This window comes from Erinaceus europaeus, chromosome 21, assembly GCF_950295315.1.
Source record: "Erinaceus europaeus chromosome 21, mEriEur2.1, whole genome shotgun sequence".
NCBI classification, from domain to species: Eukaryota; Metazoa; Chordata; class Mammalia; order Eulipotyphla; family Erinaceidae; genus Erinaceus; species Erinaceus europaeus.
Window position 1 is genome coordinate 823,653 of NC_080182.1, and position 24,596 is coordinate 848,248.

At 42.8% G+C, this 24,596-nt stretch overlaps 1 protein-coding gene across 1 annotated transcript in view; it reads left to right on the forward strand.

Annotated features, from left to right (window-relative positions):
• The first annotated feature begins 5,016 nt into the window (after positions 1 to 5,016).
• The window catches only part of CPNE4 (copine 4), a 732,756-nt gene continuing 713,176 nt past the window's right edge, over positions 5,017 to 24,596 (forward strand). The window contains exon 1 of the mRNA XM_060180243.1: positions 5,017 to 5,068. The gene's annotated coding sequence lies outside the window, so the exon portion shown is untranslated. The remainder of the gene's footprint in view (positions 5,069 to 24,596) is intronic.

Below are 24,596 nucleotides of genomic sequence, written 5' to 3' on the forward strand. Positions count from 1 at the left end.
TGACCCTTGTAGAAAGATTAGACAGATCAACTTCTAGGCTCAGTTCTGCCCCAGGTTCTGCAGCAATGAGACATCTAGTTAGGGCAAGTGGAAGAATTTCTGAGTTCATTCTTCTACCCTAGGACTCAGTCAAACCTGTAGTTCCCCTCGCCTTAACTACTCCGATTCTCCGTATCAGAGTTCCTGACTTGGGCGTTTGCTTTGTGTCCCATTTCTGCCTGCTCCCTTGGTGTTGTATTTTTCTACATTCTTTTCATTTTACATTTCCCTGTGATGTTGGTTAAGTAGATGCTTTCCCATTTGTGAACCTTTATTGAACTGTTATTGAACTGTACTGACTTGTGTGTCCAGTTGACTTGTGCACACCTGTGCACTTGAGAATTCAACAAGAATTTTACAATAAGTATGTCATTTACAGATGGCTTGTTAAGAAAGTTTCTTGAGAAAAAAAAATAGACAGTCCATTATAGACATAGTGTTTGTGTTCCCCTAATTTTTTTTTTTTTAGAGTTTAAAATCCCAGAATCAGTGGTCTGGGAGGTGGCGTAGTGGTAAAGCTTTGGACTCTCAAGCATGAGGTCGCGAGTTTGATCCCTGGCAGTACATGTGCCAGAGTGATGTCTGGTTCTTTCTCTCTCCTCCTATCTTTCTCATAAATAACTAAAATCTTTTTTTAAAAAAATCCCAGAATCAAAATGTAGGAGAAAATCTCTTTTTAGAAATATTATTTATTTATTTATATATTTATTTATATTTATTGGATAGAGATCAAGAGGGAAAGGGGAAAGATAGAGATAAATACATGTAGCACTGCTTCATCACTCCTGAAGCTTTCCCCCTACAGGTGGGGACCAGGGGCTTGGACCTGGGTCCTTGTGCACTTAACCAGGTATGCCACCACCTGGCCCCAGGACAAAATCTTGTCTGGTCAATAAGGTAATCTTTTTTGGATTTATTTTGTCAATATTTGGAAAAATAAAACTTGGAATAAGAAATTAAACAAATCATAAAGATGTATATAGCCAGGGATGGTGGTAGCTCACCCAGAAGGAGCACAAATTACCATATGCTATGATCTGGGTTCAAGCCCTCAACCCCCACTTGCAGGAGGGAAACTTCATGACACCTTCATGCAGGTGTCTCCCCTTCTCTCTGTTTCTTACCTTCTATGGAAAACAGGGGAAGAGAGAGAGAGAGAGAGGGAGAGGACTTTGAGGAATTGTAGAGTTAGGAAGGCACTGAGCTCTAGTGATAACCCTAGTGGAAAAATAAAGATGGTGATGGCATAAGTCAGGTAACATGTGAAGCCATAAATTTTCTTGTCTTCTTTTTTTCCCTGTACTTCAGCACAGTCAGTGTTTTTACTACTCTTAACAGTTAGAGTCTTGATCTTCCTGTCATATTAATTCTCTCTCTCTTAAAAAATATTTGATTAATTTATGCATTGGGTAGAGACAGAGAGAAATTAAGAGGGGAGCGGTGAGTCTGACTTGCCCTAACATAACCTAAGCCTTAGGCAAGAAGACATTATTTTGGTATGAGTTAATAGGTCCAGACTTCTTGCATGTTTATCAGGTCCGAGCCTCTACAGTAAAGATATGCAGTTAGATCATTATGCAAAACTGCTCAGCTGGGAAAGAAGCTGAAATCAGTCCACACTCCACTAACCATCCAGTCTAGACTGTACCTGCACATGTTGCACAAACATTCCTTTGATTTGCTAAGCACTGACCCCCATGGGCTATTCTTAGAGAAGGTGGTATATTTTCTAATTTTCACATTGATGCCTATGAGCTTAGGTGTGTCATGGCTGGGTTTCTTTCTGTTGCAGACCGTAAAAACCAACTCAACTGATTTTAGGAAAACAATTTAAATGGAAAATCTGGTTTGGAGAATTTGCTTTAAATATGGCTGGATCCAAGTGCTGAAGTCCCTATGTAGCAGGAATCCTTTTCACTTCTTTTTTCAACATTGCTTTTCTCTGGGTTAACCTTATTTCCCAGAAGGTTCTTTCCAGCTGCTGGCAAATTGACCACGTTTATGCCCTTCCCTCTCAAGCACCCCAAAACAAAATGAAGCTTGGTCTTTGGATAGTCCCAGTAAGAGTGTCAGGATTAAGTCCCATTGGCCTATTTTATGAACCAGTTATGAAATTCATGGAATTTTCTTGTTCAGCCTTCACTCTTTGCCCAGGGAGTTGGGGAGTTGGTTCTGCTGCACCAAATCACACCGGAGTTGGGAATGGGCTGTCTAAAGCAAAGGGCTCCTTTTGGAAATGGCTCCTTTTTGTTGGCTACTTTCTGTAGAACTTGCATCTGGAAATACATAAAGCTGGACTTTCCTGTTACCCTCTTAAAACCAAAGGGCTTGTAATGCTTTGACAGAACTGTCAGTCTAGAGGAAGTCTGAGCTGAAAACAAGCAAGAATACAAACAAACAAAAAAACCAAGGGCTCTGGCAGTAGCACAGCAGGGTAAGTGCACATGGTGCGTGAAACACTAGGACCGGCATAAGGATTCTGATTCGAGCCCCCGGCTCCCCGCCTGCAGGAGGGTCGCTTCGCAAGCAGTGAAGCAGGTCTGCAGATGTCTATCTTTCTCTCCCCCTATCTGTCTCCTCTTCCTCTCTCCATTTCTCTCTGTCCTATCCAACAACAATGATGCAAAAAACAACAACAATAATAACTACAACAATGATAAAACAACAAGGGCAACAAAAAGGGGAAAAAATAGCCTCCAGGAGCAGTGGATTTGTAGTGCTGGCACCAAGCCCTAGCAGTAACCTGGGAGCCCTAGCAGTAACCCTGGAAGTAAAAAACAAAACAAACAAACACACACACAAAAACAAGACCTGGTGGTTTGATTTCAGCCTCTGGACTAGGGCACACTAGAGGCTGAATAATTCCTGGGCCTTTTAGTCATGAGACTCACTGAAGTTCCTGTTGGTCACCACTGCATTCTGATTTCCTGTTGCTCCAGTGGTTACAGAGCTCCAGGTGGTTTGGGTGGTACCTGTCTGGGGAAAGAGGGAGAGGGAGAGGGAGAGGGAGAGGGAGAAGAGAGAAATACACCTGTCTGAAAAGGTCAATGCCTGCCTAGGTTTATGGTAGTGCTATACGTAATAGCCACCATTTGAAAACAATCCAAGTGCCCAACAACAGGTCAATGGTTAAAGAAGTTGTGATATATTTTCACAGTGGAATACTACACAGCTGTAAGAAATGATGATATATTCTTCTTTGCTACAACATGGACAGTACTAGGGGGGATCAGGATGGGCGAGATAAGACAGAAGGAGAAAGATGAAAACTGGGCGGCAGTACAGGTGAATCATCAAAGGGTGATAGTGACCTGTAGCAGATTAAAGGACTCAGAAGGGAAGAGGGAGAGCGTCTAGGGAAGACCCAAGTTCCTAAGGTAGAATAAGATGATGGTTAATAAGTTGAGGGTTAAAGGTACTGGTACTTATCTTGGGGGAAATGTTGATATCAATTAACTAAGACTCTTAGGAATCAGCCTCCTACTGTTAACTGAAAATGTGAGAGATTAATGAGTTGTCTTCTTTCCTAAAGAATAATTGTATAGGGGCTCAGGAGGCAACTCAGATAGACAGGGGTATTCTTTTTCTTTTTTTTTTCCTATTTATTGAGGGTTTTAATGGTTTACAGTGCAATCATTGACATGTGCATACAATTTCATTATGTAATAGCCCCCCCAAAGTTTTCTTCCTATCCTCTCCCCCCCGGAGTCTTTTGCTTTGGTACCATACACCATGAGCGGTCCGTGTTTCACTTTGTGTTTTGCCTTCCTGTTCCTACTTTAGTAAGTCCTGCTCAAAATGGGATCATTTGGTATTTGTCCTTCTCTTTTTGGCTTACTTCACTCAACATGGTGTCCTTGTTTCATCCAAAAGGATGCAAAGAAGATAATCTCATTGTTTTGATCGGGGGATTTTTATATTCTGGCTGTTTGAAGTTTCTAGTATGGGAAAAAAAAGTAGTTTTTCAGAAAATGCCAGCACCAAGGAGGTATTATGAATCTACATGTGTTGCCAGCTGATATCATTTACCTGTTCCATTAATTTGTGTGAGTGAAGTAGATTTACTGTGCAGGGAAGGAGCCATGTGACACAGATCCCAGGAGAGAAAAAGGGCAGAAATATATTGGGAAGGAAAAGGAAAGAAATAGAAGGATGGGTAGGGGTAGACAGAATAATGGTTATGCAAAAAGACTGTCATGTCTGAGCCTCCAAAGTCTCAGTTCAGTCCTCCCCCACACCATCATAAGCTAGAGCTGAGCAGTGCTCTGGTTCAAAAAGAAAAGGGAGAGAAAGAGATGAAAGGACCAGAGAGGGGAGTCAGGCAGTAGCGCAGTGGGTTAAGCGCAGGTGGTGAAAAGCGCAAGGACCAGAATAAGGATCCCAGTTCAAGCCCCCGGCTCCCCACCTGCAGAGGAGTTGCTTCACAAGCGGTGAAGCAGGTCTGCAGGTGTCTTGTCTTTCTGTCTTCCCCTCTCTGTCTTCCCCTCCTCTCTCCATTTCTCTGTGTCCTTATCCAACAAGACAATCTCATTAACAACAACAATAGTAACTACAACAATAAGAAACAAGGGCAACAGAAGGGAATAAATAGATATTAAAAAAATTAAAATAAAAAGGACCAGTGAGAAGGGAAGGCAACATGGAATGAGGTAGAAACTATACTTGGATCCCTCTGTTGAATTCTGATTAGATAATAGACTATTGAGAGAGTTACTAAATTCAGCACCTCAGTTGGATTTGGATTTTAGATAGATGATAAATTGTTGTTAGTGATATGGGTGCCACTTAAATACTGGATGGCAATCCATAAAGTATATGGAGTTCTTCCTTCCTGGAATCAATATGTTCTTTTGCTAGCATTTTAGAGTGTACAAAAGAGATAGACTCTCATTCACATCTTGAGATTAAAGCATGGAGTGGTAGTGATATTACAAATTGCTGAAAGCTTCTGAACTTATTCTTGTTTCTACAGATGCCCTTGGCCAGCTGAAATGCTCGACTCTTCTTTTTCATATCTCATCCAAGAAATGTGAGTTTATTTTCTGTTTTTAAGTTCTTTTTAATTGCAGAAAAAAATTAACCCCACACAAAGTGGAGAAATTGTGCAGATGCGTGAGTTTTCTGTGTGGCCTATTTTCCTCTACCTCCTTGATTTAATGAACACCTCCATGAACACCTCAAACTTCACTTTCTCTTTAGAGGCTGTTTCCCATAAATTTTGTACTAAATTTATATTACATCCTCTGCCCTCAAGTATATTAAATCTGTCTAAGATGGCCAGCGTTGCCTTTTTTATCTGTAACTTTTCATATGATGTAGTAACTATAAAATAATGCCTCTCCCTATTCCTGTATGCTAAGTTTCAGTGCTCTTGTCTGGAAGTCAAGAGACAGCAATTGATGGGAGAAAGACAGGTTTATTTCAAGTGCTAGCTACCTGAGAAGATGGCAAACTCATGTCTCTAAAAACCATCTTGCCCTCAGACTGGGACTTAAGGCTTGTGCAGGGAATGGCAGGAGGAAGAACATCTGCTTAGCTATACCCTTTCACAAGGTAATATTGCTTTTTTTTTTTTTTTCCTCTTGATGCATCAATATAGCTCATGACTTTCCCCTAGAGCTGCTTTCCTGGTGAGGTCTCCAGGTACCTACTCCACAGCGTTCTGAGGGCTGTGAGGAGGGGTGAATAATAAGGGAGGCTCCCAGTGGAGGTGCTTGTGCTAAACCCATCATAATCAATCCCTAATCTAAGTGTGGGTTCAAGTGCCCCCTCTAATGGGAGGGGAGTCTTAGCTGGTCAGTGTGGGATTTTCTTATCTGTACCCACAAGGTAATATTTCCCGTTTGCCAAAAGAAGATGAGATCATCTGTCATAATTTATTTTCCTTTCTATTTTCCTGCATGGCAGGCTAGCTAAATCTGGTATCACTTCCTCTTCCTGTCTCCTACCCTCTTTCTTCCTGCACAAACCCTTCACTGTGTACAGCTCTTTATAGCTGGCACCTCTCTCCTTGCTAGATAGAGTGTTGCCCACATCATAAATCACAGAGTGATCAAAGTGTATCTTCAAAAACGAGTGCAGTTGGATTTTGTTGTTGTTGTTTAACAGGAGTGAGTGTGGGGAAATGGATGGTAGTTCTTTTTGGCTTTCTCTCAAATTTCCCTTTTATAAAAAAACTTTTCTCCTGGCTCCGAACTTTCTGTGTCATACCTTTTAGCCTCTCGTTTACTTTCTGTGTATACTTTTTAGCCTCTCGTTTAACTGAGCAGCATGGCAGAGGATGGTGGTTCTCATGTCAGAATTCCATGGCAGGGTTCACTAAATCATAGGTCCAGAACATCTGTCGGTCTGGGACCTGGGAACTTGTATTTCTGTGAGTCACTGGTACTCTCTAGCACAGACTCTTTGGTTACATAGATTTGAAGAAGAATGCTGAGTCTGTGACCTTGGACAGGCCATGTCACCACTAAGATTTAGTTTCTTCATCTGTGATGGACAAAATCCCCTCTCCTTCTCCAAGAATGACTTGTGGCATTTAAGAGCAAGAGGTTACCTTTACTTCATGTTGTTTAATTAGTGGTAAATGGGAAGTGGTTTTGCTTGAGTTCATCTCTGAGACTCCAGTTCCATCTCCTCTGAAGAATTTTGGGTAAACAAGAGTGACAAGCAGCTCAGTGGATTGTACTCAGGCATCAGAAGAGAGGGAGAGGCAGCTCAGATTCATTCATTCAAGGTCCTTAGGGAATCTGCAATCTAGTGAGTGAGAAAAAAGGGACAATCTTGTGAACAGAAAGTAGTTCACCTTGTAGAGAGTACACCATGAAGGAGAACTGGGCTTGAGGCTCCAGTCACCACATGAGAGCATTTGCAAAGGAAGAAGGCTCAGGGGTGGTGAAGCAGATCTCTCTCTCTCTCTCTGTCTTTTCCTCTCCCTCCCCCTCCCCCTCCCCCTTCCCCTCACCATCTCCCTCTCTATTGAGAGAGAGTCCATCAGGCATGGTAGAGTCATGCAGGAACAGAGCCCCAGTGATAACCTGGGTGGAAAAAAGAGACAGTTGTGTTGGGAACATAATAAAATATGAACATTTCAATGGCACATCAGTCAAATAACAATCTGTGTTATTCTTTCACAGCCCCAGAGGTCAGAAGTGCAGTCAGTTTCACTGGGCTAAAGGCAAGATGTGGGCTGGCTAGATCATCACCCCCCCCCCCCATGGCTCCAGAGGAGAACCTGTCTCCATGTCTTACTTGGATTCAAGAGTTGCATTCCTTGGCTCATGGCCCTTGCCACCCCCTTCAAAGCCAGCAGTGCCAAAACTCTCTGCTTCTGTTATGTCACCTTTACCTTCCCCCAGTGTATTAGTAACTGGAGCTTGGGACAGACTGCAGGCAGGGAAGGAAGATGGCCCAGAAAGGCTAGGAGGACTAGGAGACCACTTGTCTGGTGAAGCATACACTACTGTGTGTGAGGCCTTGGGTTCCAGCCCTAGACCATACATATCCTGGGCAGAGTTGTGTTCTGGACTTTCTCTTTCTAAATAAATAAATAAATCTTTAAAAAATGTAGGATTGGGCTGAGGAGATAGCATTGAGGCCATGGAAAAGGCTCTCACACCCAAGGCTCAGAGGTCTCAGGTTAAATCTCCAGCACCACCATAAACCAGAGCTGAGCAGTGTTCTGTTCTCTCAGTGCATCCGTCTGCCTGTCTGTCTATCTATCTATCTATCTATCTATCTATCTATCTATCTATCTATCTGTCTATCTTATATCTACCATTTATCTCTAAGGAGAATAGAATAAATAGACTATCTTTAAAGATTGAGAATCTAATGCTCCACTCTCTAGCCCCACTGAACCAGAACCTGCATTTTTTAACAAGCTCCTCTCTACTGTGATTCAAAGACACATTAGAAGTTGAAAAAGCCCCACTACCAAAGCCCTCAGTGGGAAATGTAGTCAGAGTCCATTTCCAGCCACCACTGAAGCAGGTGGGAAGCTCTGTGTCCTTACTGTTTGAGCTGACAAAGCCAGGGAACCCCATTATCCTGATAAGCTTTTGTGTGAGTAGGCAAATCACATCCCACAGCTTCCTGAGTCCCCTCTTCAGGCTGAGGCAAGGACATTGCAGGACACTCGAAATAGCTGCTACTTGTTTCCCGCTGCTGAAATAGTTGCTGACTCTGTGATTCTATCATCTCTGTGCGCTGTGGCATTGAGCGTGATAAATTATGTAAAAGGTTATTAGATTACAGCCTCACTCTTAGAGCAGGAGGTGGGGCCAGCCACATTCAGGCTACCAGGCTCATCACAAAGCCAGGAGAAGATCATGACTACTGTGCTTTTAAAAGATGCTTCTTCATAGAAGCCCCTTTGTACCCAAGTCAGGCTGCTGCTCCATCTCTGAACCCCAGGGAGTGGAGTTTGGACTGAGGCAAGGACTGAAATAAATTGCCTGATGCTAATGAGAGATATCAATTTTTGATCAGTCCCTGGAAAATTAGAGTTCTAGGGCTGATACTACTAATTTTAAATTAAAAATAAAGATTTACTTATTATGAGAAAAAGAGAAGGGAGGAGGAGGAGGAATAGAGGAAGAGGAGAGAGGCCCGAGCACTGCTTATTTCTGGCATCAGGTTGTGCTGGGGACTGAACATTTGACCTCTGGAGCCTCAGGCATGCAAATTATTTCTCTTAACATGTGGAGTTATCTCACCGACTCTAGGAATATTAATTTTTCACAAGCCTAACAGGGGAATTCTTACATATACTGAGTTTTGAGGGTTTTTTTTTTTTTTGCCTCCAGAGTTATTACTGGGGCTCTGTGCCTGCACCACAAATCCACTGCTCCTGGAGGCTATTTTTTCTCTTTTGTTGCTATTGTTGTGGTTATTATTGTTGTTATTGATGTCATTGTTGTTGGATAGGTCAGAGAGAAATTGAGAGAGGTGGGGTAGACAGAGGAGGAGAGAAAGATAGACACCTGCAGGTGGGGATCTGGGGGGCTTGAATCGGGATCCTTAGGCCAGTCCTTGTGCTTCGTGCCATGTATGTTTAACCCACTGTGCTACTGCCCGACCCCCAAGTTTTGAGATTTTTAAACTGCTCATTCTATTTCTTCATATAATAACAGGAGTTAGGTCTAATATTTCATACATATACTGAGACAGAGACAGACAGACAGAGAAAGAGGGAGAGGGGCCAGGTGGTGGTGCACCTGGTTGAGTGCACATATTACAATGCACAAGGACCTGTGTTCGAGCCCCTGGTCCACACCTACAGAGGGAAAGCTTTGTGAGTGCTGAAGTAGTGCTACAGGTGTTTCTATCTATCTCTCTCTCTCTCTCTGTCACCCCCTTTCCTCTAGATTTCTGTCTGTTTCTAGCCAATAAACAAATAAAGATAATTAAAAAATTAAAGAGAGAGGTTTCATGTTAGGAAAAAAAAAACAATACCACTGTCAGTACGTGTGGTACTAGGAGTTGAGCCAGGAATCTCAGGCAGGCAAGTTTCTTGTGCTACCACTTGCGTTACTTTTCCAGTCACACCATTTCCCATTCTGAAATAGGAAAAAAAAGTCTACTAAAGACGCCTGGCTTTTTAGTAGAATGTTATATAGGTTTATTAGTATCCATGAAAGACAGGGCTAGCTGATTTGAATGGTTGAAGATAAGATGGGTGAGTGGTAAAGAAACAATCTCTAGACTTAGAAATATGTTTCATGGGATAGTGATGAAGTGATGATCATTTACCAGCAGGCGTGCCCAACCCACAAGATTTGGCTGGAATTTGCAGTGCTAAGGCAATTTGGTTGTGTTCTTTGAAAGAGCTGACAGAATGCCACCAATTGCCAGGAGAGGGTAGCAGAGAGCTACTGAACAGGCCACAGATGCCAGGTGAACCAAGGTGATCTATTATGAGGAGCCTAGAGTAGCTAGCTCCTGGGGAGTGTCTCCTAAGGACAAGTCCAACTAAGGACATGCCTAGCCCAGGCAGACTGAAGCTTAATGCTAGAGAGATCTGGATCTGAATAAGATTTGAAAAACAAAAACAAAACAAAACAAAACAAAACAAAACAAAACAAAAAACCAAGCAGCTCCCAGGCTAGTGGGTAGAAGGCAAAAGTTCAAAAGTTCACTCTAGAAAGTTTGATCTGGGAGTGTGAGAAGCAGGGAAAATGTGGGTGTGTCGTGGGGGTGCTGGGACCCACAGGAAGCTTGGGGCCTATCAGGGAACACCAGCTGGGGGCTTCCTTCTGGACTTATGGTATTTCAGGGGCCATTGTCCTCATAAGAAACTTCAGGACTCCCGATGAAAATAACTTATCATTAGATCATTGCACAAACCTGGAATCTGATCCCTTACTTGAGAAACCTTTGCTAGTAAGTTCTGTGTTTTGGAGAATGCCCTCATATTAAAAAGAAAAAACCTTCAGGAATCCAGGACAGTCCTGTGATTAAATATAGCAATTATGGTACAATCAGTACTTGCTTGGGAAGTTTCAGTGGAGGAGGGAAGATCAATGAAGGCTTGAGTAGCCCAGGAAGGCTTCTTTAAGGAAATGGAATTTCATCTGTACCTTCACTGGATGAGGAGGGCTTAGAAAGGGCAGGAGGGCATTCGGTGGACTAAGGCGGGACATCTTGGTCTGATTTCAGCCTGGGAGGAGGGCGCTGACTGCATGAAGGGTCCTGCACCTACAGGGCGTGGGGTCATTAAGACACTTGGAGTTCTGTTCAGCTTTGCTTTGTTCAGCAGTTTGCAAGATGTTCAGAAGGAATGGGGCCCAGCTTTTGTAAGCAACAGGGCTATATTCTTCATGTGGAGGAAGTAAACAGTGATGAGGCATGCACATGGACCAAGTAGCTCACAACGAGACAGCTTGCTAGGGAGGCCAGGAAGCTTAATTTCTCCCAACCGGGGTACCATGATCTTGGCTCTGAATTAGCAAGATCTGCTCTAAGATCCTGTTATTTTAATTCTTTTTAAAGAGTATACTTGGAGTTTTGTAAATATGACCAAAGGCTTTATGAAAGTTTTTTTTAAAGGATCTATTCATTGACACACAGAGAGAGTCTGTGTGTGTGTGTGTGTGTGTGTGTGTGTGTGTGTGTGAGAGAGAGAGAGAGAGAGAGAGAGAGAGAGAGAGGAAGAGAGAGAGAGGATACTAGAGCATCACTTTGGCATATGTGATAGCAGGGATCACACTCAGGACCTCATGCTTTTAAGTCCAAAGCTCCAGTCACTGTGCCACCTCCTGGGATGCTTGTTTAGAATTCTTGTAGCTATACTCTCTATGGATGCTAGGTAGCATTAGCTGTGTAAGTAAGACAACACAGGGAAGGTGTACTTTCCCCTCCACCCCACTCACAAATGGTCTGGTGATCATCTCCAAGAACTGTGGCCTGCTCACGTTAAAGTAAGGGGATCAGGATGGCCATTTGCTTTTAACTTCCAGGATAGGGAGTGGAAGAATATCTCTCTGCCTTCTTTTCCTTTTGTTATTCCCCCAGAGGTGGGTAAATAGATATTTTAGTTGCAGGCACTACAGTTTGTTTCACCTCTGGCATTACAGTGTGAGTTCCAATCCAGCTCTACTTATAAAAATAGGTGGCCCATGCATTTGGCCTGTGGGTCACATTTGATGATGTCAGATTTGGAAAATGATATTTTTTAATGTGCTGGGAATGAACCCAGGGCCTTGTGCATACATGACACCACTGAGCTGCCTCCTTGTTCAATTAAAAATCTTTATTCACTCACTTAACAAGTGAGAAAGAATCAGAGCACCACACTGGTATATGCAGTGCTGAAGATCTGAACCTATATCTTGTGCTTGTAAGTCCTACAGTTCTTCCACTGAGTCACCATCCGTCATGCAAAAGTCTCCCTCTCCTCCTTCTCCTTTTTCTCTCTGTTATTATTTTCTTTTTACCAGAGTACTACTCAGCTCTGGCTCATGGTAATGCCAAGGACTGAACCTGGGACTTCTGAACCTCAGGCATAAAAGGTCTGTTGAACTACAGTATTTCCACAACCCAACAGATCATTTTTCACTGCCTAATTTTGACAGTGAGAGGAGAGCAACTACAATACTGCTCTATCATCCAGGGAACTCTGTGGTGCTGTCCATGGTGCTGGTGATGGGGATTAAACCCAGGGTCTAAGATCTGCCAAGGTATGTATTCTACACATTACGTTGTAGTCCATGTCCCTGAAAAATGATTTTTTTACAATTAACGTATCAATGCACTTTAAGCCAACCAAGACATATTGTGCACATTTTTCTGTGTGTTCCCCTCTGTACATCTTGCTCATAATCTGCTAGTACAAAGTATTACGTTTTCAGATGCCAAGTTTATATCCTTTTTATCTAATCCTTTCTTTTCCACATACAGGACAGATGCCAAGTTTATGTCCTCTTTCTCTAGTTCTTTCTTTTCCACATACAGGACAGGAAAACAAAAACATGAGGGCCAGGTGGTGGCAGACTCAGTAGAGCACACATATTACCATTCTCAGGGAGGAGCATTCCAGCCCCAGGTCCCTACCTGAAAGGGAGAAGCTTCATGGGTAGCAAAGCAGTGCTGCAGATCTTTCTCTCCCTCACCATCTCCCCCCTTCCCTTTCAATCCTATAAAAAAAAAAGTCACGGGCATCAGTAGATTTCTCACGCATGAACCAACCACCAGTGATCACTCTGGTGGCAAAAAAAAAAATCACAGAAACAGACAGACAGAACCCCTTCTGATGCTCTTGTGAGGTAAGCTCTATCCACAGTACGTTTGCCCTCAGCTTGCAAATGCTCTGCATTTATATTTAAATTCTCCACAAAGGAAAATATCAATGGCAGAGTAAATCACAGCATATTCAACATTATGACTTGATTAGCTTGGCAAGGTTGCCACCAGCAGCTTTAAGTCACTGAGGCATTGCTTGTGCATGAGAAGAGCACTTGCGTATCTGGAATTGTGGGAGAGCGGCCAGATTAACTCTACATTCGTGAGTCCCATGCCATCTGCACAGTGGCCACCCTGCCTAGCTGCGCATTTGAAACTGACACTACCTCAAACACGGCCTAGATTTCTCCCCTTTTGCGAACCTCTGAAGTTTCTTTTTTTGCCACCATGGCAGGTAGTGCATATATTTAAGCAAGCTGAAATAGAGTTACACAAGATGTCATTCCTGCTGTGTGTGATGTAACTGCTAGTTGGAAGACCCATTAGCTAACCCACTAACTTTTTCTTTCTCTATTGTTCCTTCCTTCCTTCCTTCCTTCCTTCCTTCCTTCCTTCCTTCCTTCCTTCTTCCTTTTAAAAATATTTATTTATTTATTTTCCCTTTTGTTACTTTTGATTTTTTAATTGTTGTTGTAGTTATTATTGTTGTTGTTACTCATGTCATCATTGTCGGATAGGACAGAGAGAAATGGAGAGAGGAGGGGAGGACAGAGGAGGAGAGAAAGACAGACACCTGCAGACCTGCTTCACCGCCTGTGAACTGACTCCCCTGCAGGTGGGGCCTTCTTTTCTTCTTTTATTCCTTCCTTCCTTCTTTCATCCTTCCTTTCTCTCTTTCTTTGTCTCTCTCTCTCTCCTTCCTTCTTTTTGGTTGCTAACATTCTTTTTATTATTATTATTATCTTTATTTATTGGATAGAGACAGCCAGAAATTGAGAGGGAAGGGGCTGATAGAGAGGTAAAGAGACAGAGAGACACCTGCAGCCCTGCTTCACCACTTGCACAGCTTTCCCCTGCAGGTGAGGACCAGGGGCTTGAATCCAGGTCCTTGTGCACTGTAACATGTACACTCAACCAGGTGTGCCACCATCTGGCCGGATAACATTCTTTGTTTAAATTGTTATGAGTTATTTATCAGTGATTTACAAGATAGGGTCGAGTTCCTTACCATGTCCATGACCAGTGTTCCGTGCCCCTCCACCACCCACGCCCCAAGGATAATGACCATATAGTTCTCTCAAGGTCTTAGAGACAAGTTGGCTATAATATTTTGTTTGAAAGCCTATGTGTTTCAATTTTCCTTATTCCACAGATGAATGAAACCATCTGGTGGTTGTCCTTTATTTCCTTACTAACTTCAATAAGCACAATTAACTGCCTGTTCCAGTCATTTTGCCTCAAAGGACATAATATTTTAATTGCCAAGTAGTATTTCATTGAGTATATCTTCCACAACTTCTTTATCCTGTTATCTGTCAACAGGCATTTAAGTTGCTTCTATATTTTTTAAAAGTCTTTTTAAAAAGATAGTATATTTATTAATGAGATATAGGAGAAGAAGGTCTTAGTATCACTCTGGTACATGCACTGCTGGGGACTGAACTCAGAACTTCATGCTCAAGAGTCCAATGCTTTATCCACTGTACCACCTCCTAGACCCCAATTATTATAGTGTAATTATGAACATAAAACCTGCACACTTTTCTAGTAAAAACCTAAAGCAGAGGGGGATATTTGACTATGGTTGCGTTTCCCTGCTTGTGGATTTTGATGGCTTCATGCTCAGACCTGCAAAGGTAAATAGGCCCCTCTCCCCCTTAGTTCCAAACCTTACTGTTACTCCAGACACTACAGGGACATGAACAGTGGAGACAGAGAATACTGGCTATTAATTAAAGCTTTTAAAAAACATTTATTTATTTATTTATTTTTTTATTTATGAGAGGGATAGGAGGAGAGAGAAAGGACCAGACATCACTCTGGTACATGTGCTGCTGGGGACTGAACTCAGGACCCCATGCTGGAGAGTCCAACCCTTTATCCGTTGCGCCACTTCCCAGACCACCTAATTAAAGCTTCTCAATCCTGCATTCCATCCTATTGGTTCTTGTGAATTCTAATTTGACATTTTTTGTCAATTTTCTTCCAGCTGTAGATTCCTCATATTTTGATGCCTAATTGAGAGAGACTGGACTTATGCTTTTTATTGGATTTTCTTGATGTCTACAAAGTCATTTCCAGAGTAGGACACACATACATACACACACACACACACACACACACACACACACACACACACACACACACACACGTCCAAATTAGGTGACCTTCTAAAAGGACCCAATGCTGTAGCCTGGGTTGTATTTGCTTGGGGTTAATTCTTGTTTTTTTTTCAGTTCCAGGACATACAAGGTTTTTTGATTTAAAAAAAAGTAGTCTCCCCAGTGTGTGAAAAGCCTTTGGAAATGATCCAGATACCAAGTTAATTATTATAACTGATTCTTTTTATTGAATTTTTATGAGACTACTGCCTTGTATGACCCCATGAACCTATTAGGAGTGATACATTTTAAAAGACAGGCTATTAGTGTTACATAGTGCATCTAATCAAGTCCCAAGATCAAATTTCTTAACTTTGATTTTGGCATCTCTTGCCTGAACACCTCAAGTTTACTAGTAACTTTTTTTTGGTGGCGGGGCGGGGGGTAGAGGGGAGCTGTCACCTTCCCTTTCTTATTGGTAAGATGTCACCTCTTCTCCAGAGTTACTCAGTTTCCTGTTACCAAGTCAAACAACTCATCACATGCCTCTGGCTACCAGGATGACTCTGCATTGGGTCATAGATTCATTATTAAGTTAAGTAGGTATCTTTTGATTATTGTTACAACATACAGGGTAATAGAAGTATTCTTTCACTGAATTTGGATAGAAGACAGTGTAGTTCTTTATGCTATTGTGGTTATGTTGCTGTCATGGGGTTCAAAGTCTAGAGGACAGAGCCAAGAAATACAGAGTACAGGAAGGATTCTGGAATACCATTGGAGCCCTGATCAAGCCATATCTGATTTCCTCATTGATTTTTCCCCAGTTATCTGAGATAATGGATAAGAATCTAATTTAAGTCACTTTGGGTGTTGTTATTATGCATAAGTAAATGCATTCCACCTATTTATATCTAGATATTTAAGCTGATATAAACTGGGGGGATAAGGCCCACCCTAACACCTTATTTTTATTTTTTAATTAAAAAAATTAACTCCTGACAGTGTTATTGCTGGTGCCTGTACATGAATCCATTGCTATGGCAGTATTTTAGTTATTTTTTTCTTTCTTTTTCTTGATAGAGACAGAGAGAGATAGAGAGGGAGGGGGGAGAATGAGAAAGAAAGACAAATGCAGCACTACTCCACTGTTCATGAAGCTCCCCTCCCCCCACAGGTCGGGGCTGGGGGCTTGAGCCTGGGTCCTTGTGTGTGGTAATGCATGCACTCTACTGGGTATGCTGCTGCCGGGTCCAGCATCTTATTTTTAGTATGAGCAATTCTGAGTGAGTGGCAGACCACTGATTTGCACCAGTCACTTAATCTAATTTTGGTAGTGAGAAGACATTTAGCATGTGGGTCATTTTCTTTTATTGCCTTTAAGTTAGGAATAATGTCTCTCAAGAGCAGATTTGATGCATGCAGAAAGCTGCTTACTTATTAAAATTTATTCTCACTCAAACGTGCCAGTTTTCAGTAGCTCTTTCTTTTAGTAGCTAAAAGAAAATTGTGGTGGCCAGGTGGTGGTGTACCTGGTTAAGCGCGCATATAGTACTAAGCGCAAGGATCGGGGTTCGAGTCCCCACTCCCCACCTGCATTGAGGATGCTTCACAAGTGATGCCAAGATTTTGACAAGTCTACAAGATTTTAAGACACATGGGCATAGTTCCACATCACGGCCACCACCAGAGTTTAAGACACATGGGCATAGTTCCACATCACGGCCACCACCAGAGTTTGGTACTGCCCCCCCCACCTCACCTCCTCTCCCCACCCCAGGATAACCACTATAGTTCTCACAAAGTCTTAGAAAAGATTGGCTAATTTTTTTTGAAAGTTCATGTGTTTCAGTTATTTATATGTCATAATAAGAGTAAAACCATCTGGTAGCTGTCTTTCACCTGTTTACTTACTTCACAAAGCATGAAAGATGAAACCTCCAGTTTCACCTATTTTACTCCGAAGGGTACAGTAACATCTTTTGTTGTCAGATTAATATTCCTCTGAGTATATACTCTCTAACTTGTTTATTCAGTAATTCATCAGTGGGCATTTATATTGTTTTCAGTCCTTGGCTATTGTGAATAAACCAGTTATGGACATAGGGTACACTTGTTCCTTCAATGTAGCTATTTCTTATTCTTATTTCTATATGTCACAAGGTACTTCCAGTTTTGATTCAGGACTCTCTGTAGAATCTTTTTTTCAGGATGATGAGATTTACAGCAAGCTTACACATACTTTTTATTTTTGTGGTGCTGGAATCTCACACACAGTCTCCCAGGTTGATTTTTTTAAAGAAAGAAAAAATTCTGGGTGAGGTGAGGTTGAGAATGAGACAGATACAGAGAGGAGAGACACTGCTCCAACCATTCAGGGAGCAGTGTCCCTCACCCCTCTGTGTTCCTAGTGCTGTCCGTGGTGTTCCCATGTGGTGCCGGGACTGGAACCGAGTCCTCACAGATAGATCACCTGGACTCAGTCAGGGTATCTGTCTCCTGCCACCCTCATTAAGAAGTGCCACCCTCTCATATTTCAGCAGAACCTATAAAATAAAGGAGACCCAAGACCTGTCACTGGGAAGAAGAGAGTTCTAGAGGGCACCTGGCCCAAGTCTCCACGGCTAGAAACACATCTGAATGGCCGTCAACCGAGACCAAATACAGGCTACAACCCATCAAGTGCATGGTGCTTCTTTATTATCCACTCACAAAAAGGCAGTTTCTATAACAACGGTCTTAGATGCATGCTCCTCTTTGTTATGGAGGGAAACAATGCTTCAAAAGATAATTTTTTTTTCTAAGAACTTCCAAGATTAAAAAAATATGGTTCTGAGTCATAAATTCCCAGGTGTTTTATCTCCATGATACATTATATCAACGCTGTCTCCTTGAGCTCTGGGTTAATATTTAGGGGCAAGCCCCAGCTACCTATAGAGACCCCAGATCTCTTTTCCCTCTGTAGGAATGGCTAGGTGTTTTGACATCTTGGGCATGGGTTGGATGACTTGGAATGGGGATGACATCATTCAGCAAGGCAGATGGGAGAGAAGAATCCAGATGAAATATAAGCCTTTGGAGACCAGGGCGGCCTTTTCCATCTTATAACTAAAGATCATCTACATCAAAATAATTTGGAGAGATTGGCTTAAAAAGCAAAGCTCAATTGAATCCTTTTAATGCAGATTCTTCTTTTTAATTTTTTATAAAGATTTTATTTATTTATTTAGAGAAATAATAGGAGGAGAGAGAGAGAAAAGGAACCAGGTATCATTCTGGTACATGTGCTGTCAAGGACTGAACTCAGGACCTCATGCTTGAGAGTCCAATGCCTTATACACTATACTGCCTCCTGGCCCGCAGACTCTTCTTCTTCTTCTTCTTCTTTGTCTTCTTCTTCTTTTTTAAATTTCTTTATTGGGGAATTAATGTTTTACTTTCAACAGCAAATACAATAGTTTGTACATAGATAACATTCCCCAGTTTCCCATATAACAGTAGAACCCCCACTAGGTCCTCTGTCATCCTCTTGGACCTGTATTCTCCCCACCCACCCCAGAGTCTTTTACTTTGGTTCTTCTTGTAGCGTTTGCCCTTCTTCCGTAGCCAGTCAACAGCGTCAGGTTGAGCCTGATGTCAAGTTTCGAGACCTCCTTTGAATCTGGAGAGGTGGCAGTCGTTGACTGTGTGGGTCATAGTCTGTCTGTGGCCGCAGGGGCAGTTCGGGTCGTCTCTGGCTCCCCAGCGATGGAACATAGCGGCGCACCGGCCATGGCCTGTTCGATAGCGACTGAGGAGGGCCCGATCATAACGTGCTAGGTCAAAGCCGGGTTGACGCTTGCAGGGGTCTGTGATGAGGCGTTTGTTCTTTACCTCAGCTGACTGCCAGCTCTGTTTCCAAGAGTCTGGAACAGAGAAGTTCAGTGTAGGTGTAGGGGACCAGATTGGGTGACGAGACGTCAAGCGTTGGACAGGGTGGGCGAAGATATCCGCGTATATTGGTAGGTCCGGTCGAGCGTAGACGTGGGAAATGAACTTAGATGATGCCGCATCCTGACGAATATCTGGGGGGGCGATGTTGCTAAGAACTGGCAGCCATGGAACCGGGGTGGAACGCATGGTTCCAGAAATGATCCTCATGGAGGAATATAATTTGGAATCGACCAAGTGGACATGGGGGCTACGGAACCATACTGGGGCACAGTATTCTGCAGTGGAATAGCATAATGCCAGAGATGATGATCGTAGTGTGGAAGAGCTCGCGCCCCATGAGGAGCTGGCCAGACTTATAATGATGTTATTCCTTGCGCCCACCTTTGCTGCAGTTTTTATGAGATGTTCATGAAATGACAGGGTGCGATCGAGAGTAACGCCAAGATAGACTGGCTGGGCTTCATGCCGGATTCTCGTATCGTTAAGCTGCACATTAAGCTCACGTGAGGCCGAGGCATGGTGTAGATGGAAAACAGATGATACCATTTTTGCAGTGCTAGGGATTAGTCACCATTTTTTACAGTCATCAGATATCAGAGACATGTCTTTCGTGAGTGTTTCCTTGAGGATGTCGAACTTGGATGCCTGAGTTGCACAGCAGATGTCATTGGCGTAGATGAACTTCCTTGAAGAAGTTTCTGGGAGGTCATTGATGTAAATATTAAATAGCGTCGGAGCCAGAACAGAGCCCTGGGGGAGGCCACTTGAGACAAGTCTCCATCTGCTAGACTTGTCACCCAGATGTACCCGGAATCTTCTGTTTTGGAGAAGAAACGATATAGTGTTGGCCACCCATGGAGGCAGGCATCTTGAGATCTTGACCAGGAGACCACGGTGCCAGACCGTGTCATAGGCTGCTGTGAGATCCACAAAGACAGCACCCGTCTTTAAATTCTTCTGGAATTCATTTTCAATGTAAGTTGAGAGGGCCAGGACTTGTTCGCAGGTAGATCTTCCTGGGCGGAAACCAGCTTTTACTTTGGTGCAATACACCAATTCCATTTCAGGTTCTACTTGTGTTTTCTTTTCTGATCTTGTTTTTCAACTTCTGCCTGAGAGTGAGATCATCCCATATTCATCCTTCTGTTTCTGAATTATTTCACTTAACATGAATTTTTCAAGGTCCATCCAAGATCGGCTGAAAATGGTGAACTTACCATTTTTTATAGCTGAGTAGTATTCCACTGTGTATATATACCACAACTTGCTCAGCCACTCATCTGTTGTTCGACACCTGGGTTGCTTCCAGGTTTTGGCTATTACAAATTGTGCTGCCAAGAACATATGTGTGCACAGATCTTTTTGGATGGGTGTGTTGGGCTCCTTAGGATATATCCCCAGGAGAGGAATTGCAGGATCATAGGGCAGGTCCATTTCTAGCCTTCTGAGAGTTCTCCAGACTGTTCTCCACAGAGGTTGGACCCATTGACATACCCACCAGCAGTGTAGGAGGGTTTCTTTGACCCTACACCCTTTCCAGCATTTGCTGCTGTTACTTTTTCTGATGTATGACATTCTCACAGGAGTGAAGTGGTATCTCATTGTCGTCTTTATTTGCATTTCTCTGACAATCAGAGACTTGGAGCATTTTTTCATGTGTTTCTAGGCCTTTTGGATCTCTTCTGTGGTGAATATTCTGTCCATGTCCTCTCCCCATTTTTGAATGGGGTTATTTGTTGTCTTGTTGTTGAGTTTGGCAAGCTCTTTATGTATGTTGGTTATTAAACTCTTGTCTGATGTATGGCATGTAAAGATCTTCTCCCATTCTGTGAGGGATCTCTTGGTTTGGGTAGTGGTTTCTTTTGCTGTGAAGAAGCTTTTTAATTTGATGTAGTCCCATAGGTTTATACTTGCCTTAGTCATCTTTGGAATTGGGTTCGTTTCATTGAAGATGTAAAATTTATGCGGAAAAGAGTTCTGCCAATATTTTCCTCTAAGTATCTGATAGTTTGTGATCTAACATCCAAATCCTTGATCCACTTGGAATTTACTTCTGTATTTGGTGAAATACAGTGGTTCAGTTTCATTCTTCTGCATGTTTCAACCCATTTAATCCAACACCATTTGTTGAAGAGACTCTGCTTTCCCCATGTAATAGTCTGGGCCCCTTGTCAAAGATTAATGTCCATAGGTGTGGGTGTTCTTCTTCTTTTATTTGATATGACAGAGAGAAATTTTTTGAGGGGTGGAGAAGGAAGAGGGAGTGAGATAGAGAGAGGGACACCTGCAGACTTGCTTCACCACTCATGAAGCTCCCCTCCTGCGGGTGGGAAGTGGGGGCTCAAACCTAGGTCCTTATACATGGTAACATGTATGCATAACCTGCTGCGCCACTGCCTTGCCTCCAAATCAGATTCTGTGAGAGACCCAGTCACCTGGACCTTTCAGAAACCAGCTCTTTATGTGATTCTGATGCCCTGGTTCTTTTTTTAAAAATATAATTTATTTTTTTTATTTATTTTATAAAAAGGAAACACTGACAAAGCCATAGGATAAGAGGGGTACAACTCCACATAATTCCCACCACCAGAACTTCATATCCCATCCCCTCCCTTGATAGCTTGCCCTGGGGTTTTTGAGGATCAGTGGCTTAGCTCAGCCTTTACTCTGTGGCTAACATGGCCCAGGGGAAATGTGTTTGTATTGTCATCCAGAACCTGTCTGTGGGGAGAGAAAATCACAATGAGAGACTCATATTCTTGGGGATTTGATAATTGAGGGATGGGTGGTGCCATCATCAAGTTTTTATTTTAAGCTGATAAACTGTAGGTCTTTTATTTTCTCAAAATTTAGTAGTCAAATACTTAAATATATATTAACCACTTAGTATGTTGAAAGCATTGTTCAAGTTTCCATGGATGTGTGCTGGGAATCTTGGTCTTACTTACGGTGAACAAAATGGATTGTGGGACATGAATGTAATTATCATATAGCTGATGCCAGCCTGACATCAAGCTCAAGAGTATATGACAGGGGCCAGGTGATGGTGCACCTGGCTGAGCACACATGTTACAATGCACGAGGACCCAGGTTCAAGCCTTCAAACCCCACTTAAACGGGGAAGCTTTGCGAGTGGTGAAGCAGGGCTGCAGGTGTCTCTTTGTGTCTCTCCCTCTCTGTCACCCTCTTTCCTCTTGATTTCTGGCTGTCTCTATCCAATACATAAATAAATACATTAAAATTAAAAGAGTATATGACAGTTGTATGCAATTCACCAGGGACTGTGGGTATAGGAAGTTATTCAAACAAATGTCTGGTGGAAATTACTCTCTTTTCCTGCTTGCCTTCTACCTGACAGATGCTGCCGTTTCCCCATGGCCCTGCATGTGTTGAAGTTGAACATTGGTAAATGATGCTTAAGGCCTGTGGCTCATGCCATAGCTAGTCCATCTGTCCCTCTTAGTTAATTTTGCTACCATGGTATGTATATATATGTATATATATATATGTATGTATGTATATATGTATATATATTATTTATTTTATTTATAGAATGGAAACAATAGGATAAGAGGGGTACAACTCCACACAGTTCCCACCACTAGAACTCTGTATCCCATCCCCTCCCCTGATAGCTTTCCTATTCTTTATCCGTCTAGGAGTATGGACCCAAGGTCATTGTGGGATCCAAAAGGTGGAAGGTCTGGCTTCTGTAATTGTGTCCCCGCTGAACATGGGTGTTGGCAGGTCGATTCATACTCCCATCCTGCCTCTCTCTTTCCCTAGTGGGGTGGGGTTCTGGAGAATTGGAGCTCCAGCACACATTGGTGGTGGTGTCTGTCCAGGGAAGTCTGGTTGGCATCATGTTAGCATCTAGAACCTGGTGGCTGAAAAGAGAGTTAACATACAAAGCCAAACAAATTGTTGACTAATCATGAGCCTACTGGAATAGTGTAGATGAAGAGTTGGGGCGGTTTCCATTTTGTAGATAGCTACTAGGCATATTTTAGTTACATTCCATAGGGCCTGTGACTATGCTAGTTTTTTTTTTTTCCCTGAGCCTGAAATCTGATGTGCAGGTGGATCCAAGTTATTGTCTGTGGAGATGATGTCATGGCTGGAAAAAAGACCAGAAAGCTGGATCAGGGAAGAGAGTAGCTCCCAAATATGCAAAGTGTATAAATACTGTTGATTGTAAACCCCACTGATTTGATGTGATCTGGGGCCCATATTCAGCTTAGGAGCCTCTGTGACCTCAGCATCCCTCTAGATCTGAGCTCACATTCTGTGGTCATGAGTAGGAACATTCCAAGCTGCCCCAATTTCAGGACCCATCTTCCTCAGGTGTAGCATAGAGTATGTTGTCCATTCTCCCTTTGAAGGATGGAACATTCTCTACCGTTGTTAATTCAAGTTGAGGACAAGGTCCTATGGAGCTACCACAGTTTTTATGTACCTAAATAAGCCTGCGTTGTAATAAACCTGCTGTTTGTTACCCCCCTGCAAAGCTGACAGAAGTCTGTAGATTTTAATTACAATAGGTGTGGAGGATTAACATAACCTCTGACCTCAAGTAGTTCACAGTCTGCTGATTATATATAGCTCATAGACTGAAGTTCAAAGATGCTAAGTGAATTATTCACACAGACTGCTGCTAAGTGGCAGAACTGGGATTAGGTTCTGAACTTCTGGACCATCCCAGTTTAGTCAGATGATAAGCAAGTACTAACGGCCGTTCCCATCAGCACCAAGATGGTGGCAGAGGAAGGCATGACTGGCCAAGGTCATCACCTAGGAAGTTCACTGCTTAGTTATTATCATTTTTATGACACTTTCAATAAGAAGGAGTTCAGGGAGTGAATTGAGGAGAGAATTTTGTCAATTGTTCCCAGAAGTTATGAGGTTCCTCCTTCTTCAAGGTTCCTTTCTGCTAGCATCTACATTTTCCCCCGGACTTCTTCCCTTGGGGAGCAAGTCATAACCTTCTGGTATTTTAAGCATGAAGGAATACAGACCAGGTTGGAGACAAAACGGCACGTGGCGTGAAGCGCAAGGACCGGTATAAGGATCCTGGTTCGAGCCCCGGCTCCCCACCTGCAGGGGAGTTGCTTCACAGGCGGTGAAGCAGGTCTGCAGGTGTCTGTCTTTCTCTCCTCCTCTGTCTTCCCCTCCTCTCTCCATTTCTCTCTGTCCTATCCAACAAGAATGACATCAGTAACAGCAATAATGACTACAACAATAAAACAACAAGAGCAACAAAAGGGAATAAATAAATATTAAAAAAAATGAAATGATCCCCAAAGCACAAGACTAGAGCCAGCTCTTGGTGAAAGAGAGGAGTTTTATTACACTGGTGTGTAAGAGACTCCAGAGCTCTCTGGGAAATTCTCCCTGCACCTTGGAAAACCCCACAGTTTAACTGCTGTCCCCCTCCCCAAAGGGGCAGAGAGAGCAAGTTTATTTCACTATTTCAAAGTAGGCAGAAACAGACAAAGGCAATCTTTCATGTAATTGCTGTACATGCTTCTTATCTGTGGCCTTGGTGTGGGCAGAGGAGGGGAGGCCTAGTGCCTGGCGTGTGTCAGTCCGGAGACAGCTGGATTCCTCCCTAGTCTCCTTTACCTT